An 18752-nucleotide genomic window follows, 5' to 3' on the forward strand; every position below is an offset into this window, starting at 1 on the left:
TCTTTCTGTTACCATGACACTGTTTGGTGCTTCTTACGCCTTTACTAGTCATGGCCAAGAGTTTCCTGCTGGATTCTTCACTGTTCTAATTGTATTTTTATTCCTATGTGCTGAGGGCTGCGATTGTGAGTTCACTTCACTTTGTCACTACCTTCAACCATTTTATGATGTGGAGTATGAATACTACAGAGTGCCTAATATCATCTCTCTTCATATATTTTTCCTGTTGCACTCTCTTGCTTTGAACAGCTTCCACCCCACTACTATGCGCTAATTGCACTGTGCTTCTTTTTTCAATCTGCTGGTGTATTGCATGGCTTTATTACAGTCATATGCTCATATTTTATTGTGACAGCTCCCCTCCATATTTGGGTGGTTATTAAAGGACACTTTATTCCTCTCTACCGGCCAACGTATTTCGCCTCTGCCTCTCTGATTATTTCAAGACACTCTACCTACTTCTGGCTGGTCATTGTCCTTGCATCCTCATTTTCTGTTGTATGGGGTGGCTTCGTCCTTCTCCACTGCCTGTTTGTCATTCTCTTCACCAATTCAAGATGGCCAGTGATTCACACTTATCCTCTAAACCATCATCTTCAGGTGCGAAGCCAAAAAGAGTGAAAAATGATCCGCCCTCTCTCATTCTATCCTCCCAAAATCCTGTTCGTGACTCTATTTTGGATGAGGTACGCGGTCTCCAGCCTTTTATGTCCGCTACCAATGAGAAGTTACAACAAATTGAAGACCGCTGGATTGTTGTGGACGGGAAGGTGTCAGAGCTTGAACAACATGTGGGAGATCTTCAAGATATCTGTTCAAAAAATCCTATGTTAGAGCAAGAGATTCACAAACTCAAATGCTACACCAAAGATCTTGAAAATAGAAACCGTAGGAACAACCTTCGCTGTTATGGTCTCCCAGAAAATATTGAAGGCCCTGATATGCTATCCTTCCTGAAGAAGTTTCTCCCGGATCTCCTGGACCTTCAATCCTCACCACCTCTCAACATTCAGCGTGCGTACCATTTGGGTCTTCTTTATCCCATCTCACATAAGCCACGTGGTATTATAATGCTCTTCCTGGAATTTACTGATCTTATGCATGTCCTGAAAGCTGTTAAAGTTAAACGACGTCTCATTTGGTCTGGTCATAATATTTTTATCTTACAGGATGTCTCTCATGCAACAAATGCCCGATGTAAAGAATTTTTATCTCTTCGTCTCCAGATGAGACATTTGAACATTCAATATGGCATTCTTTATCCTTGTCTCTGCAAAATTACTCATGAAGGACACTCACGTTCTTTTGACGACCCTGCGAAACTGAAACTCTTCCTTAATAACATCTCTTCTCGTAATATGGAAATTAATGACTACATTTCTCTCAGTTACATTCTTGATGTTGTCCTTGTAATATATATCTACTTTTTCTCTGTACCACTCGCTTTTCTTCCTGATTTTAAAGTTCTTTCACTTTTTCTTCTTCTTATGTTTACCATTACTTAATTCTTCTGCTTGCTTTTTTGCTCTCATCCTTTATACTTTATTTTCTATAATTTCTTATGTCTCTACTTCTTAAGAGGCTTTTCATTACCTATTCAGTCTTATCGCCGTCCTTGGTCTTGGTGTTACCATGCTCCTCTTATACCTGTTGCTTGTTTCTCTTCAGATCTGGATTCTATTCCTTGATCTGTCCACTTTTTCTATCCTTCTTTCTTTCCCCTCTACTCCTTTCTCTATTTTTCCTATCTACCTGTATCCTTGTTACTTCTGTCCATGGTGTTCCCTTATCATTATCATTTTTGCTACTGTATATATTGTGTTCTATATTCATTAAATACATGGTATTTCTCTGTTTTTAGCTGTGCTCCTGAAGTGTATCATCTCTATTCATCTACTACCTGCCCCACCTCCCACTATGTGTAATGTTGTCTTGTGGAACGTTCGTGGTCTTGGACACCCTGTTAAGAGACAAAAGGTACTCTCTCATTTGTCTAGATTGAATTCTCACATTTATTTCTTGCAGGAAACTCACTGTAATAATGCTGAATCTCTTAAATTAAAGATACAGTGGGTAGGCCAAATTGTTCATTCCCCAGCTTCCAATCCTAAGGGTGGTGTCGCTATTCTTTTTCATAAGTCGTTGCATGTACACATTTAATCTACTCAATGTGATAGTGATGGACTTTGGGTAATGGCTAAGGTTGTCATCCACAATAAAGAACTAGTTTTATTCAACATTTATGGCCCTGTTATACCAGACCCTGATTTTTGGAATAACATCAAGATTTTACATTCCTCCATCGATAATCCTAACATTATAGTTGGTGGTGATTTTAATTAGGGGCTAGACCCATTTTCTGACGACCAGTCTAAATGTAAATTCAATCCCGATAGATCCCATAACGCATTTCAATCTGCCATTGCCTCACATCCATTATTTGATGTATGGAAAACCTGTAATCCTGATTCTTTTGAATTCTCATTTTTTTCTGATGTCCACCACACTCGCTCTAGAATTGATTATATTTTGGTTAGTAAACCCTTTCTTCCTTGCATTCAATCTTCTGAGATTGGACCTATTTTTATTTTGGACCATGCTCCTGTCCTTTCTCCACTCGATCTCTCCCTGAATACTCCGAAATTCGGTCGATGGAAACTTAATAATTTTCTTTTGTCTGATACTGTTTTCATCTCTTAAGCCACTACTTTTATCAATGAATTTTTTAATATTAATAATCCATTGGACAATTCTATTTCTAATACTTGGAATGCTTTCAAGGCTTCTTTCCGTGCCTTTACTATTGCATACTCAGCCAGAAAGAAAAAAAACAACCAGGCCAAGTATACTACTCTACTTCATCAACTCAAATTGCTGGAGCATACTTACTTTACATCCAAATCCCCTCTGACACTCTATGAATGTCAAATCTACTCTTAACAAACTTGCTACAGTTGATGCCTGCTATGTTCTTCTTAAAATTAAATTCAAGTACCATGGAGGCCAAAATAAAGCAGGTAAAATGTTGGCCAATTTTTGGAAAATCAAATCTGAACGCAAAAATGTTGGTCCCATCCTAAATGAGCATACCAACACATTGGCGTCCTCTGATGCGGATATTTCTAACACTTTCAAGAATACTATCAGTCACTATATACTGATGACAAGAACCCCTCTACTCAGAATAGCCACTCCATTTTTAAGGGTCTCTCTAAACCCCCATCCTTGTCAGATAAATGTGACTTTTTAGAAGCTGAGATAACTTTCCAAGAAATAAGGGATGCCATTAGAAATCTAAAAAAATCTAAAGCACCTGGTCCCGATGGCCTCTCAGCTGAATTCTTTTCCCACTTTTTCATCTATTTTTGCACCTTGACTCCTTGCAGTTTTAAACTCCTTCCTCCAAGACTCTAAGGCATTTGGTTCTTTTATGGAAGCTCTGATTGACCTTAATCCCAAGCCCAATAAAGTCACTCCCTTTGTAAAAACTATAGACCGATCTCTTTAATTAATTATGATTGTAAGATATTTGCTAAAATCCTCTTCTCTCATCTTGAGTCCATTGTCCCATTACTGGTTAAGACCGATCAATCTGGTTTTGTTAAGGGCTGATTGGCCGCTGATAATGCACAAATGTTTTCTAATGTCATCACCTTTGGAAGAAAATACCATTTGCTGCACTGTCTCTGGATGCAGAGAAGGCTTTTGATCGTATTAATTGGACATTCATGTTTACTACTCTGCAGTGGTACGGTTTTGGGCCAAACTTTATCTCTTAGGTTAAATTGTTATACTCTGCTCTGCGTGCCAGTATTTTTGTTAACAACCACTTCTCTAAATATTTCCCTTTATATAGAGGAGCCCGTCAAGGTTGCCCTCTTTCACCCTTGTTATATGTTTTATGTTTAGAACCATTCCTTGAACGCATTCGTGCTAATTCACTTATCTCTGGGTTTATACATAATTCTACTGAAACTAAATTGTTAGCTTATGCTTATGATATTCTGGTTTATATCTCTAACCCTATTTCTTTCTTATCTCCCTTTTTAGATAAAGTCCAGTTATATTCTAGCATATCTGGCTATAAATTGAATTTTTCTAAAACAGAGGAATTACCTTTAAATTCCCTATGTTACCAATTTATGTTCACTAACTTCACTTGGTGTCCCGCAAAAATAAAATATCTTGGAATTTGGTTTTCCTCTACTCTCTCTCACACACTCAGTTATTCGTTTAACGCATTAATTAGCACATTACAGAGATTACTTCTCTCCTGATCGCCTCTCCACTCATCATGGTGGGATAGACTGAACACTATTAAAATGATGATTGTTCCCCATGTACTTTATAAATTATCCATGTTACCTTTTAGGATTCCTGTTTCACATTTTTCTCAAATCAATTCTATTTGTATCAAATTTTTATGGAATAATAAACATCCCTGTATTGCCCATGTAAAACTTAAACGTCCCAAAAATTAGGGGGTTTTAGTTTTCCTGATTTTAAACGATATCATTCTGCATTTTCATGTAGGCATTTTTTTGCCTTAACTTATTAATTTGAAGATAACCCTGTGCCACAATGGATTACATTTGAACGCTCCCTATTGCAGGATTTTTCCTTTAAAAATATAATATATATGTCTAATTGTACTTTTATATCAAATAATCCTATATTAAAATACTCCCAACAACTACTATATAATGGTTGGTCAGTTGGTCTTGACCCACACCAATGTTTTCTGTCTTCTACTATTTTGTATAATAAATGTATTAAATTTAGATGGAAATCATTCTACTACAAACACTGGAAGAAGCAGGGAATTATTTTTATTTATCATCTTGTCCTCAATAACTCTGGTATTCCCTTCTCCCATTTGCAGTCACAGTATAACTTACCTAATTTGTTTCTCAATGAGTACCTTTTAATATCTTCGGCTTTACAGGCTCATCTAACAGTAAATCATTTTTCCTCAATTTCTCCCCCACTTATCCCTACCTTGCCTCTATATAACATTACTCATGACTTTAAACCCAAGACTGCTTCTATTTATATGATGTTATTGTCACCTGTTATTGAAACATCTAAAACCTCTAATGAATTACTCTGGGAAGCAGATTTATCTATATCACTTCCTATTCCTTCTTGGGATACATTTTGGGATAAGTTATTCAAACTTTCTGGAGCAGCCCGTATCACTCAATCCCTATATTTTATCTATAGTAGAGCTCTTATTACTCTTGAATGTATATCCAAGTTCTCCACTTCCACCTGTCCCCTATGTTTGTCCTGCTCTGCTTTTACTGGTACTTTGATTCACCAATTATATGAATATTCTAATGTATTGAAGTTTTGGCAATCTATTTGGGCTAAATGCATGGAAATATTTCAATGTAATATTCCATTGTCAATGCAAAATGTTTTTCTTGGTACTGTTTCACCTGCATTTGATAATCTATCTCCTAAATCTTTGTTATTTGATCTTTTTATTGCTATTGCATTTAAAGTGATCTTGTCCTGTTGGAAAGATACCTCTAAATTATCAATGTTAATATGGTGGAATTACATTTGTGATGAACACAGAATTGCTACTGTTTCTTCTCTTTCCCTTTCTCAGAAGATTACATCTGACTTATTGTGGTTGCCCTTCACTTCATTTCTTTATACATATGCACCTGCAGCTTAGCTATTATCTTAATCCTTATTTTCCACCTTTATTTAATCCTTTCATTCTTTATACCTTTTTTTCTTTCTTTCTTTTCTTCTCTTTCCCTCTCCCTTTTCTGTTTTTTTCCCTTTTCTTTCTTCCTAAACTATTTGCCCATGTTCTAATCATCTGTATTGGTTGTTATATCATATTTGTATTGTGTTCATATGTCTGCTAACTTTTTTTTCTTCTCTAAAACTCAATAAAAAATTATATATAAAAAAAAGTGGTTGGAGCCTTTTTTGTCCCTGTAGTTCTGATTAGGAGGCTAGCCAACTAAGCCTTAGAGTCACTTTGGTGGTACTTGGTTCAAAATACAGGTCAAGTACTTTCACTCAGGCAGCAGGAAGCAGGTAGCAGGGCAACAGAGTTGCAGCCCTGCTTACACAGTATCACAGTAGTCATTATGAGTCTCCCACAGGTCCAGAGGTATACTGAAGATTTGCGTCTAGGGTCCAATATTTATACCCGGCACCCACTTTGAAGTATGAGAAGGTTCTAGATGTTTCCACCCCAGAGGTGTTTGACATTTGCAGCCTCCCTTCCCTAGCTACAACTTGTCTGGGGTCATGATGGACTAGTGTCAAACCCTTTGGGAGTGTGCTCCGAGAGAGCCTTTATGATGTTCAAGTGAGGTAGGTGACAGCTTCTACCCATCATCAAGTCAGAGATGGCCCATCCTGTCAGCACCTTGCTCCTTTGTCTCACTGTCTGATAGAAATACACACAGACCAACTGCCAGCTCCACCTAGTCACATAACTTAGGAAAAAGGCTGCAGGCACCAAATGGTTAGGACAAGAAAATGGCAACTTTCTGAAAGTGGCATTTTCATAATTGTGACATAAAATCCAACTTTACAGTTAAACAGGGTTTAAATTACACATCTTTAGACACCAAACTCTAAATTTCTGCCTGCTCTCAATTGAAAGTTATCACTTATTAAATATAATAAGTTAACCTAGTGTTATCCTATGGGAGGGACAGGCCTTGTACTAGCGAAAAACAAATATTAAGTTGTTTTCACTACCAGGACATGTAAAAGTTAAAACAACATGTCAAACTTTTTTAATATACTGCACTATGCCTTATGGATTATTTTGGGCTTACCCTAGGGGTGACTTTTATGTATAAAAAAGTAAGGTTTTGGCCTGGCAAGAGGTTTTGTTTGTCAGGTCGAAATAGCACTTTTAAACTGCACCCACAGGCTGCATTGGCAGGCCTGAGACATGTTTAAAGGTATACTTAAGTGGGTGGCACCATCAGTGCTGCAGGCCCACTAGAAGCATTTAATTTTCAGGCCCTAAGCACATCTAGTACAACTTTATTAGAGACTCATAACTAAATTAATTATGCCAATTCGGCATAAACCAATGTTACCATGTTTAAAGGAGAGAGTACAAGAACTATAGCACTGGTTAGCAGTGGTAAAGTGTGCAGAGTAGTAAAAGCAAATAAAAACAGCTTCAGAATATAGGAGGGTAAAGGCGAAATGTTTGGGTAAGACCCTGCAAAAATGGGCCACGTCCAACAAAAGGCTATGAAATTGCTCTGAAAACAGAAGCAACCAATCTCTCTCCCACTGTCACTCACTTCCTCAGCCGGTACTATGTCTGATCCCTGTTCTTCCCAAAATAATTTAGTTGGTTCATATCACTCACTCAGTTGGATATTTAGTATTATGTCTCCCTGTAGAAGGCTTTATCACAACCTCATTTCAGGAATACTATAAAAGTACCATTAGCAGTATAGAGAGAGGGCGGGCTTGGGGCCATCCCTCTTGAGATATTGGTACTAATGTGTTTTTTCATGGCATTGATCGAATGGGCTGTCCTTCAAACCCATGGCATTTCCTCAAAGGTTACTTTTTACCATTACGGTTCCCATTAGGTTTTGGTGATGGGCTTTAAGGAGTAGTCCTATTTTTAATAGTACCGGCAGTCTGCTGTCCATTCATGTTCCCTACCTTCCTCTGTATCACCATCATTCTGTCACTACACATTGATGGCACCTGGCACAAAGCACATTTGAAAACAGCTGAAGAATTGTTTTAGATACTATGACAAAAACATTTGCATTTGTCACCCCGAGTGGGGTGGGTATGCTCAGATGTGAGTCCCATGCTCTCCACACCACTGGAGTCAAGCTATCCTGGCTGATGACGGCTGATAGCCAGAAACCGGTCCTAGGATGCTTGATTCCGGTCCAGGAAAGACATGGCTTGGCATTTCGGGCTGGACTGTTCCCATGAGGCACAGGGTCAAGGCTGATTTGCATATGGCCATGTCTGAACTGGGGTGGTGTGGAGTGCAAAAAAACGATGGATTTAGGCCCAGATCTCTGTACTGGGGTGAATGTATGACATTGTTCTGCATTCTGTCCATCAACTGTTGTTTTTGTATTAGATACTATGACAACACCTATCATTATTGTGTTGGCTTCTTACACTCAAATCATTGACAATGGCTATCACATGATGATAACCCAGCATTAGGCTGTTTATTCATTACTTCAAAAAAATCATTTGACTTGAAAAAAGTGAATAGGCACATATATGCTGAATCCATGCCCTCTCTGATCGAACCAGTTGAAAAGAAAGTACAGTTGAGTTTTTTGCCCTTGTTGCTTTCCACCTTCAAAAAAAGGAAACATTCAAGGGCATTGGCTCTGTTCCTAAACCTTTGGTATCTAGAGATTAAGGATGTAGTGGGGGATACCTATGAGACCTCTAGTAACTGCATAAGGTATTTCCACCAGTAAGGACTTGTGTCTGACTCTAATGACCTCAAGTAGCAGACTATGGTATTACAGTCTGCTACAGAAAGGACTTGTATTTGACTAGAGGGACTTCTAGTAGAGACCTATGGTACTGCAACTTTCTCCAGGAAAGACTTGTGCCTGATTGAGGGACCTCTAGTGACAGAATAAGGTAATGCAGCCTGAACCTGGAAAGTTCTGATTGCAGTTTTTCAAACTCCAAGGGCATGTGAATACTACATTTAGCTGAAGTGTTATTGCATTATTTCTATTTATTTAAATATCTTACTTTTGGCATGTGCAGTGAAAACAGTATTGAGTGGGACGTTATGTGCAGCACCACTGCATTTTCAGTTACTAGCCAAACCTATTAGTTTTGCAGTGCCTGTTTAAAAAAGTGAGACCTACTGGTTTACTGGCTGTTAAGTATATAATTAGATGCACACCTTGTTAAATCTGGGTAAAGATCTAAAAATGGACATTGACATCTTGCAGAGATGCTCATTGCAGGGAACTCCAGGATATGCCACAACTGTTCAAAACAAAATGGAAACTTTATTGCCCTGTTGTGAGTCACCTTTATAGTCATATCAGTTGCAGCCTAGCACCTTGGATGCACCACCTACATCTGTTATTAAGGAAAAAACATAAGTGTATGGATTCAGTCTAATTTATTGATGGCACTCAAGCAAATTCAGATATAGAAACATGCTTTTAGCATCTAAGAGTACCAACATCTGTTCTCCATGTTTTTGTGTTTCAAAGCAATGTCGTGATAGTAAATGTCTTTTTCTTACCTCTCTTCATCTATTGCAATGCTGATTATCAGCACTAGCCAAGCGCGTTAATCTGTTGTGTAGTTTCCACCAATCAACTGAATGTTTTCAGATGACATAAATTTAGGATTGTGCCAGGCTGATTCCATGCACCCCCGTGGGATATGTTGTCGCTCAGACCAGCTAGCTTGCTGTGCCACCATTAACCCCCCTAAATCTGAACAGAGAGCGAACAGTTCTGGAAACAACTGAACATGACATCTCTGTTCCCTCAGGAACCGTGGTGACAGACTTCAAACTTTCGGTCAGTCACTCATGCTTTGCTCAGAGAAATATAATAATAATAATCTTTATTCGGAATTTCAAAGTTAGAAATCCATAAAAGCAGTGATGATGCATAATAAAACGTTTGTACAAAAAAGTCTTTAAAAAATGCAAGATGATTTCATATACAAAAATAGGTTTCACATCTGACTTACAAAAACATGCTTTTGTTTAGGAAATTACTTTAAAGGTTTTTTCTGTGTCTATATATACACTTCAGAAAATTGAGAACATGGTAGCAAGTAGCTTCAGTGTCCAAAAGCTGTAGGCACAACATGGCAGGGCGACATTGCCTGAGACCCCAGGATTTTAACAAGGTCAGTAGCCAAACTTTGCGGTGTTCATGATAAAACTTGCAAAACAAGACAGTATGTAAGGTGGTTTGTATTGACTTTTCGTCGCAGGGGCATAAGGGTGGAGTCGGATCCCAAACATTTGCTATTGGAAAAGCTACCAGTCTGTGAAACATGTTTAGTCTGAATCTTGTCAAAAGAAAACGGTCAAAAATACCAATATTAAGATTTAGATAGGGCTGAATTGAAAAAGTGGATTGGACCATTATCGCATGTTGAACAGATGGCTTGCCTGCTTCGGATTGTAATCTCAGGTTTTCCAAATGTCCTAGGGCTAATGTTTTTAGTTGTTTCTTTGAGAGTTCTCTGATCTTTTCAGGAATTACAAAATATTGCTCTGCCCCAAGGTCAATAAAAAAGTTTGTGATGTAGGCTAGCCATTTGATTTTTAGGGCGTGGTCCAATGTCACAGCGTCTGCCACTATCATCTTAGTGAGGTCATTTTTTTCCGAGGTCCAGATGCGGCGCCATAAAAGTAATGGTTGTATTTTTGCGAGGTCCTCAATGTATGGGATGCCTAATTCAGCGTGGCAGGCGTAGGTTGAGGAGCTCTTTGGGGCCATCAGAAGGAACCTTAAAAAGTTGTTTTCTACTATTTGCAAGGAAGAAACATCCGTGTGACCCCATAAACTTGCCCCATATAGTGCTGTTGATTGGCATTTAGCCCTATATATGGCTAACAGTTCCACGGGCGGTCGTTTCCCCAGTTTTTGTGAAAAAGTCACCAAAGCCGCTAACGCTCTTTTAAAGCAGTGTTTCCTCGCTTCCACTGCGATTTTCCTGGACAGTTTATTGTCTATTGTGATGCCCAGATAGCAGTATTCGGTTGCAGAGTCAAGTTTCAAGTTTCAAAAGACCTTTATTCGAATTTGTTAAAATTCATAAAAGTACCGACACATCAAAGAACATATACATACACATAATACAAAACAGTTAAATAATTTACATTTCATAGTAACAAAGCAATTCATACAGAGGTTAGACAGTAAATTTCATTAACTTATAAGGTTTTAGCAGTAGTATTTTTTGACTGAATCTGATTACAAGGACTTTCCATAGTCTTGCGTGCACGTATGGCTAGTCTTAGAAAAGTGCTAGTGCGAAATGTCAGTTCATCATTGTCCAGGGTGAGCAGCAGCATGTAGGATTCCTGAAGTGTAAGAGGTCTGAGTTTTCTAAAATATGGGGTTAAAAGCCATTTGGTATATCTCACATAATATTTACAGAAAAACAGAAAGTGCAAATCGTCTTGAGTGCTTGTACCGTCACAGGGGCAGGGGGTAAGGTCAGTATGGTGTTGATACCCCAGAGGAAAAGAGAGCAGAAATTTAACAGTTCCTGCCCTTAGACGAAACAGTAGAGATCGTTCCCAATTTGACATAGGCAGTGATAGGTAGGGTGGCATGATTTGCATACAGAGACCATTACCAATGTATTTTTTGACCCCTGATTTCTGTAGTTCAATTCCAAGCCGTTCATTGCGATAAAGTGCATAGAGTGCCTTTTGGACCTCATGTTTGTCCTTTGGTTCAATAGCCGTTGGCTCAGTAAACAAAATACCTCTTCCAATTTCATTAAATATTTTAAAAACTTCTTTAAACCAGGGGATCTGTATGCCATTATCACTATTAAGGCAGTCCCTAATGATGTTTTGCGTAAGGGCAGCAGCCTCATTCCTCCAGATTCTGATCCAGAAGAGTGCTGGTCTTGCTTTAATAAAGTCGTTTATGAATGGGAGGTTGAGTTCGTTATGACAGATGAAATTGGAAGAGGAAATTGGTGCTCCCAGCAATTTCCTGCAAAAACGGTTTTCCTCTCTTTGAATACCAATGCTGCTGGCCGATCCCCAAACTTCGGCTCCATACGTAGCAACAGGGGAACACTGTAATTTAAAAATTTGAACAATAGCTTTAGTGGCGCCGATTTTCTTAGGGCGTGGGAGACTCAGGACGGAGTTGTTGGCTTTCGAGAACTTGCTCGTGGCGTGGGCCACATGCCCACTCCAGGAGCCGTTCGCAGCGAAAACCAACCCCAGATAAGGGAACTTATGGACAGATTCAAGTTTATCTGTTCCAATTTGAATAGTGCCGAGTTTCCTTTTGCCCGGCCCACAAGGCATAATAAAAGACTTTTTAAAATTAACTTTCAAATCCAGTCCCTCCATAAAATTTACAAAACTATGTACAAGCAGACGTAAGGCGTTTGGTGTACGTGCCATAAGGACAGCGTCGTCTGCATATAAAAGTACGGGCAAGGGATTTCCTAAAATGATTGGGACATCGGGGGTAGCTTTCTTTAAACAGTTGGACAGGCCATTAATATAAATGATAAACAGCAGGGGTGCTAAAACGCACCCCTGTCTCACCCCCCTCCCTATCTTGATGGCTCCCGATACCTCTCCGCCCATACCAATACGTACCCGAGCTTTCAAGTCAGTATGGAGATAGGCTAAGAATCTAACAAGAGTGGCATCGAGACCATTTGACAGGAGAGTTAACCATAGCTTGGATCTATTCACAAGATCGAATGCGGATGAAAGATCCATAAAAGCTAGGTAAACGGGGGATGAGCGAGCAATGCAGTATTTATCTATTATCAATTTTAAGTTTAGGCATTGCTCGACTGTTCCTACCCCACTCCTAAACCCCATCTGGCAGGGGTCTAAAAAGTCAGAATCAGACGCCCATTCCAGTACCCTATTATAAATTATTCGTCCTAGTATTTTTAAAGTATTGTCCAGGAGGGAGATGGGACGATAGTTTACTGGGTCAGATCTGTCTCCCTTTTTGTAAATGGGGACAATAATACTAGTAGCCCAGGTGGCAGGCATGGCTACATGTGGAAGACTATTAAAAATGTTTAAAAGTATTGGTGTCCAAAGATCAACGTTAAATTTAATGATATCAATAGGGAGGCCGTCTGGCCCGGGCGCCTTGTTGCCTAGGCTCTCTTTGATAGCTTTCCTGACTTCTAAGTCCGAAATCTCTAAGCCTGCTGTTTGGTTCAGGTTAGGGAGAGGTTGCTCATCAGAGGGGGCGGCATAAATATTAGAAAAATGGGTCTCCCAGGCTGTACTGGTTATGTTGCAACTAATTTTTGTAAGCTCTTTGCCCATTTCCCTCGTTCTCCTAACTGCCGTCCAAAATGGGCCGCTGCCACCCAGATTGGCGCTGATAACCAGCTTGTCCCAGTGATCGGAGAGCAAATTTGCCTTCCTTTTCGATGTTTTATCTTTATAGTTTTTCCTGGCGGCTCGAACAGCGTCCTTACACCTGGGATTGGCAGAGAGGGCCTTTCTTAACTCTCTATTGGCCACGGAGCAAGATGTATCAAACCACCGTGGCTCTTTATGGTCAGTAGAGAGTGGGACTGACAGGAGAGTTTTTATATTGGTGCATAAAGCTTCAAAATCAGTAATCAGTTCTTCATTATTTGTACTAGGGGAGGAGAGACATTTCAATAGATCCGGGTGTGCCTCCTGAATCGTATCTATAATGGCCCCACAATCAATTCCTCTCCATTTAAGGCGAAGGCCATCAATTGAGGGTGTGATATCCCTAGCTCCATTTAAATTCATAAAAATCGGACTGGGTGCGAGGTTAAAAATAGCAAACAAAGGATTATGATCGCTGAAGGGCGTTTGCACCACAGAAGATTTGATTAAACAATCCGTTAGCACAGGTGATGTAAAAATGTAATCGATAATTGAACCGTTATCCCTGCCCTTAAACGTAGGGGCATAGGGAAAATTCATATCATACCCTACACTCATTACATCAACAAGATTAAAATCAGAGAGTATGCTAATCAGTTCCAAACCCCTGCGGTCATTACAGTGATCAAAGTTAGTGGATCCATAGTTATCTATAAGTTTCACATTAAAATCTCCCCCGATCAGAATACTAGTCTTAGTATCTACTGACATGGAACAATCAATCATATTTAAAACCTTGGATAGAGCAACAAAGTTTTTGTTCGGTACACCATTAAAATCATTGTTGTAAAAATTGATTAAATAAATTGTGGTCTTTGATTTCAATTTATATTCCAGAATTTGAATGTTGGAATTAGCAAGGTTGTCTGACTTCAAAACATTAATTGTACCGCCTGCCAAAATTCTAATCCCCGTGAAGAGTCCACCCACCGCTCGGCCAAAACTAGGTTTTAGAGATGTCAGGCTGAAACAGTGGTAGCCTTCGATATACAGGTTATCAACAGCCCAAGTCTCTTGGAACATGAGTATGTCTATGTCCTTAATTAGTTCGGTCCAGGCAGGGTCAGAGAGCTTGGATTCTAAACCTGCGACATTCCAGCTTAGGATTGATAGGCCGTGTTTGAACCCCTGGTTAATAAATGTGCACCTAGTATTCCCATTATCATAGATAGTTGGTTCGTTTGAAATGGCCGGAGTGCTATCCGACAATATGATTTCTGGAACTACTGTTTTAGCATGGAGCGATGCAGGTGAATTTATGATTGTGGCATCCTCTTGGTTACAGGCTTTTGCATTCTTGCATGATTCATTATTAAGGGGTGTGCTCAGTCAATCCTGTTCGTCTAATGATGATAGATAGTCGAACCGATTGAAAGTTGGGATATTGTACATTGGCCTGACTTGTGTCATCTGTGCAAACTGGAATGGGTTAGGGATTGGGTAAGACCTATCCCTGTGATTGCTCTGATGCATAGTTGGGGCTTGAAAATGCTGCGGATGGTTGGGGGTAAGGATTGGCATTAGAGGTTGTGGATGCCAATTGGGGTTGTTGGAAAAGGCGGCATTTAGGTTCTGGTTTTGGGCAAAAAGGGGTGATTTGACCCTTGCACCAAAATTCATCTCTTGGTATGAGTTAATGGGGAAATTGTTGGGAGGGTTAACCGTGGCTTGTTCTGGAGGTATCAGGTGTCGGTAAAAATATCCTAAGGGAAGGAGCGTGGTGTTAAATTCCCATGGCGATGGTAAAGGGGCGTTGGCTAATGTTTTCTCTGCCCAATGTGGTTTTCTAAAACTAATAATGACACAGTCGCCCTCAAATTTTTTCCTAAGTGGTCCAATCCAACCCACCCGCTGTGTGTTAATAATCTCCCTTGCACCATCAATCGGGTAATTGCAGTTAGTAATTAGCCAGTGCAGGGTTTTATTTTTGAGTGATATGGGATTTTCATCCTGATCCTCTCTTAGTTTAGTAACGTTTACTAACACTAATACATATGCACCGCATTCCGGAGGAAGATTAATGCGGGCCGGAACTTGTCTGGGCGGTTTTGGGATGGGTTGGGTCAAGATAGGATTGCTTGTAGAAATTGAAGGGTAACCTGTGGTACTCGCAGTTGGGAGTGTGGTATTCGCGGTGGTATTGGTGCCAGGATCCTTTCTTTTATCTGTGGATTTGCTATTAGTGTGTGGTGTTGCTGTTTTTTGTTTAGTAATTGGGCCATTGGCCAGCGCAACAGGTACGACTTTATCTACATTATTTGGGGCGACTGGGGGTACTTGTAAGATAGTTGTTTTGGGACCTACTATATTGGTGGGGTTACTATTTTTTGTACTAGTTGCAGGACCTCCCTTTAGGAAAATCTTAAGAGGGTTGCTCAATTCATCTAGCTGTTTTTCTAATCGAGCAAGCCTATTTTCGATTGGGGATAGATAAATGCTTAATAAATCCCCCAGTCTTTCCAACAGGGGGTCATATGCCTTGTCTATATTTCCGTTAGTGTTCGTTGTTCTGCCCTGCTGAACAGTTTCACTATCATCCCTCTGGGATATTACCGTAACCTTAGTCGCGTTATGATTATTGTCAGGGACAAAGTTGGTATTTTTCCCAGGTTTCCTTTGTGCCCGACCATATTTCCTGATCGTAGTTACCCGGGGCTTGGGTACGTGTAACTTCAGTTTTTGAACTGCCCCCTCTCGCCTACCTCTAGCATGCCTGGTGTTATCAGCAGATTTTACTTTGGGAGAGGGGTTAATTAGTAAGTCAGGCGTTTTTTCCAGGTCTGTGCTAGTGTCGGTATCTGTGTCTAACAGGGGAATTGAGGCTGAGAGGTTAACCTCGCTAGGAATGGTGTGTATGTCAGCACAGACATCAAGTAGGGGTCTGATGTTATTAGGCATAGCTTGTGCAGGTGTAGTGGCGGTAGCAATGAGGCCAAGCGAGGAACGTTTGGCATGCGCCAAGTCTTGTGATACCCTGCGTTCTAGTAGGTTTATGCCCTGGTTGATGGCATCATTGGCCTTAGAAATAAAAAGGTCAATGGGGCCAGTCACAGCGGCAGCAGTTTTGCTGCGGGTGCCTCTTGGGGACATGCTGACAGATAATAACCCCTGTTCTGCGGTTTGGGTTGTTACGCAGGACTACAGATACAAGTATCAATGACACATAGCAAACATAATAGTTATAAGGCAGATAGTCCCGGAAATGATAGCAGTACCCACAGTTCCCAAATGAGGAATGACCAGTGGACCAATGAACAGTACCTTCAAGTTGTAACGAATAGGTGAATAAAAGGAGGTGGCCCCGTCCCGTCCTCCTCGTGCCTCTGAGGGCCACAGAGGGCCCGCCCTTTGCCCGGGCTTCTCCCGGTCGCTCCCGCGCGCGACTCGCGGGGCGAGAGGGGGTGTCAGGCTTTTACTGGCGCCTCCGGGCGCTCTGCTCGCGTCACCGGAGCGCCGCCGGCCAAGGGGTTGCTGGGGAGTGTGGTCCGCTGTTATCGACCGCCTCCTGCTGCCTCCCCGTCGTTTGTTCCCTCGCCGTTTCCCTCACGGCACTGCCCGATGGCAGATAATCAGGTAAGCTTTTCCTGGTGTTCCCCCTCTGGGCTCCCGGGGGGTCAGGCTTTTACTGGCGCCTCCGGGCGCTCTGCTCGCGTCACCGGAGCGCCGCCGGCCAAGGGGTTGCTGGGGAGTGTGGTCCGCTGTTATCGACCGCCTCCTGCTGCCTCCCCGTCGTTTGTTCCCTCGCCGTTTCCCTCACGGCACTGCCCGATGGCAGATAATCAGGTAAGCTTTTCCTGGTGTTCCCCCTCTGGGCTCCCGGGGGGTCAGGCTTTTACTGGCGCCTCCGGGCGCTCTGCTCGCGTCACCGGAGCGCCGCCGGCCAAGGGGTTGCTGGGGAGTGTGGTCCGCTGTTATCGACCGCCTCCTGCTGCCTCCCCGTCGTTTGTTCCCTCGCCGTTTCCCTCACGGCACTGCCCGATGGCAGATAATCAGGTAAGCTTTTCCTGGTGTTCCCCCTCTGGGCTCCCGGGGGGTCAGGCTTTTACTGGCGCCTCCGGGCGCTCTGCTCGCGTCACCGGAGCGCCGCCGGCCAAGGGGTTGCTGGGGAGTGTGGTCGGCTGTTATCGACCGCCTCCTGCTGCCTCCCCGTCGTTTGTTCCCTCGCCGTTTCCCTCACGGCACTGCCTGATGGCAGATAATCAGGTAAGCTTTTCCTGGTGTTCCCCCAGAGTCTATTTTGCAGAGTCTATTTTTTGATTATTGAGGGTAATGTTTTTCAGATGTTTTCTCCCAGCACCTGCCGTCATCACAAAGTCTTTTTCACGTTTATGTGAAGGTCTAAGGTGCCCATAAACTGAGAGTATCTGTTAAGGGTCTTTTGGAGTTCACAGGGAGTCCGTGCCAGGAGGACAGCGTCGTCTGCATAGAGTAGAGCGGGAATCGGGCGTTGTTTTGCCTGTGGGAGGTCCCGGGCGCCTTTCAGGAGCTCGACCTCCAGGTTGTTGGTGTAGAGGGAGAAAAGGAAAGGCGCCAGGACACATCCTTGTCTGACTCCACGCTCCACTCTGAAGGACGCTGTCAACTCTCCCTTTGTGCCAAAGCGGACTCTAGCAGAGGGCTTGGAGTACATTTCCCTTAAAAAGTTCAAGGGTGGCGGATCTACCCCCATTTGTGCCAAGAGGGACCATAGTTTGGTATGAGAAACACAGTCAAACGCGGCAGACAAGTCCACGTAAATCATATAGAGTTTGTCCTTCTTTGCGTGTATGTATTTTCCAATGATCATGGAAAGGTTTAGGGCTTGTTCCACGGTTCCAAAGCCCTCTCGGAAACCAAATTGTAGCTCAGACAATGTGCCTCTCTCCTCTACCCAATCCTGAAGTCGCTCCAGGATCACCCTGCCTGCTATCTTTCCCAATGAGTCCAGCCAAGATATTGGGCGGTAGCAAGCGGGGTCCTGGCGGTTGCCCTTCTTGAATATCGGGAACATCACGGACCTTGTCCAGGACTCCAGGATTCCTTTCTTTGCCGCTGCCGTACACACCCTGGTGATGATCAGGGCCCAAAGATCTGTGTTATGCTTGAAGAAGTCAGCCGGGACTCCGTCCGGTCCTGGTGCTTTTCCATTTTTGCTTGAGTTCAGGGCCAGAAGGATCTCGGAGATTTCAAAGTCTATTTGAATGGGGTAGGGCGGAGTCTATTTGGATGGGGTAGGGCGGAATTTGGATGGGGTAGGGCGGAATTTGGATGGGGTAGGGCAGAGAAATATACAAAGAATACACGGAGGGGCATTTTCAATATTTATTGAACCATAGTGATTCTTGTATAGAATATATGGGCTGCGCTAATTAATAGACAGAAGCAGATACAGTTATAATGAGTGTCAACGCAGAGAATAAAATAAAGAGTTCTACCATCTTGATGAGACTGTTTATATATGCATACATATAAAAGATTATAACAATTGAGCATACCCATATGATAAGAGTGTATGACAGCGTCTTAGTCACAAACTGGACACCCCTCACAGAGATGTCAGTCAGCTGCTAGGCGAAAGCTTCAGCATGCAGGGACCCCTAGAGATCAGCAGAAGTGTCTCCTCTGATTATGCCAGGAAACAAAA

General features: G+C 41.9%; 1 pseudogene; it reads left to right on the plus strand.

The window, feature by feature from the left end:
- The first annotated feature begins 557 nt into the window (after positions 1-557).
- LOC147661185 (receptor-type tyrosine-protein phosphatase kappa pseudogene) overlaps positions 558-18752 on the plus strand; it is a 124658-nt pseudogene continuing 106463 nt past the window's right edge.

The sequence above is a fragment of the Lissotriton vulgaris genome, unplaced genomic scaffold (assembly GCF_964263255.1).
Source record: "Lissotriton vulgaris unplaced genomic scaffold, aLisVul1.2 SCAFFOLD_1226, whole genome shotgun sequence".
Lineage (NCBI taxonomy): Eukaryota > Metazoa > Chordata > Amphibia > Caudata > Salamandridae > Lissotriton > Lissotriton vulgaris.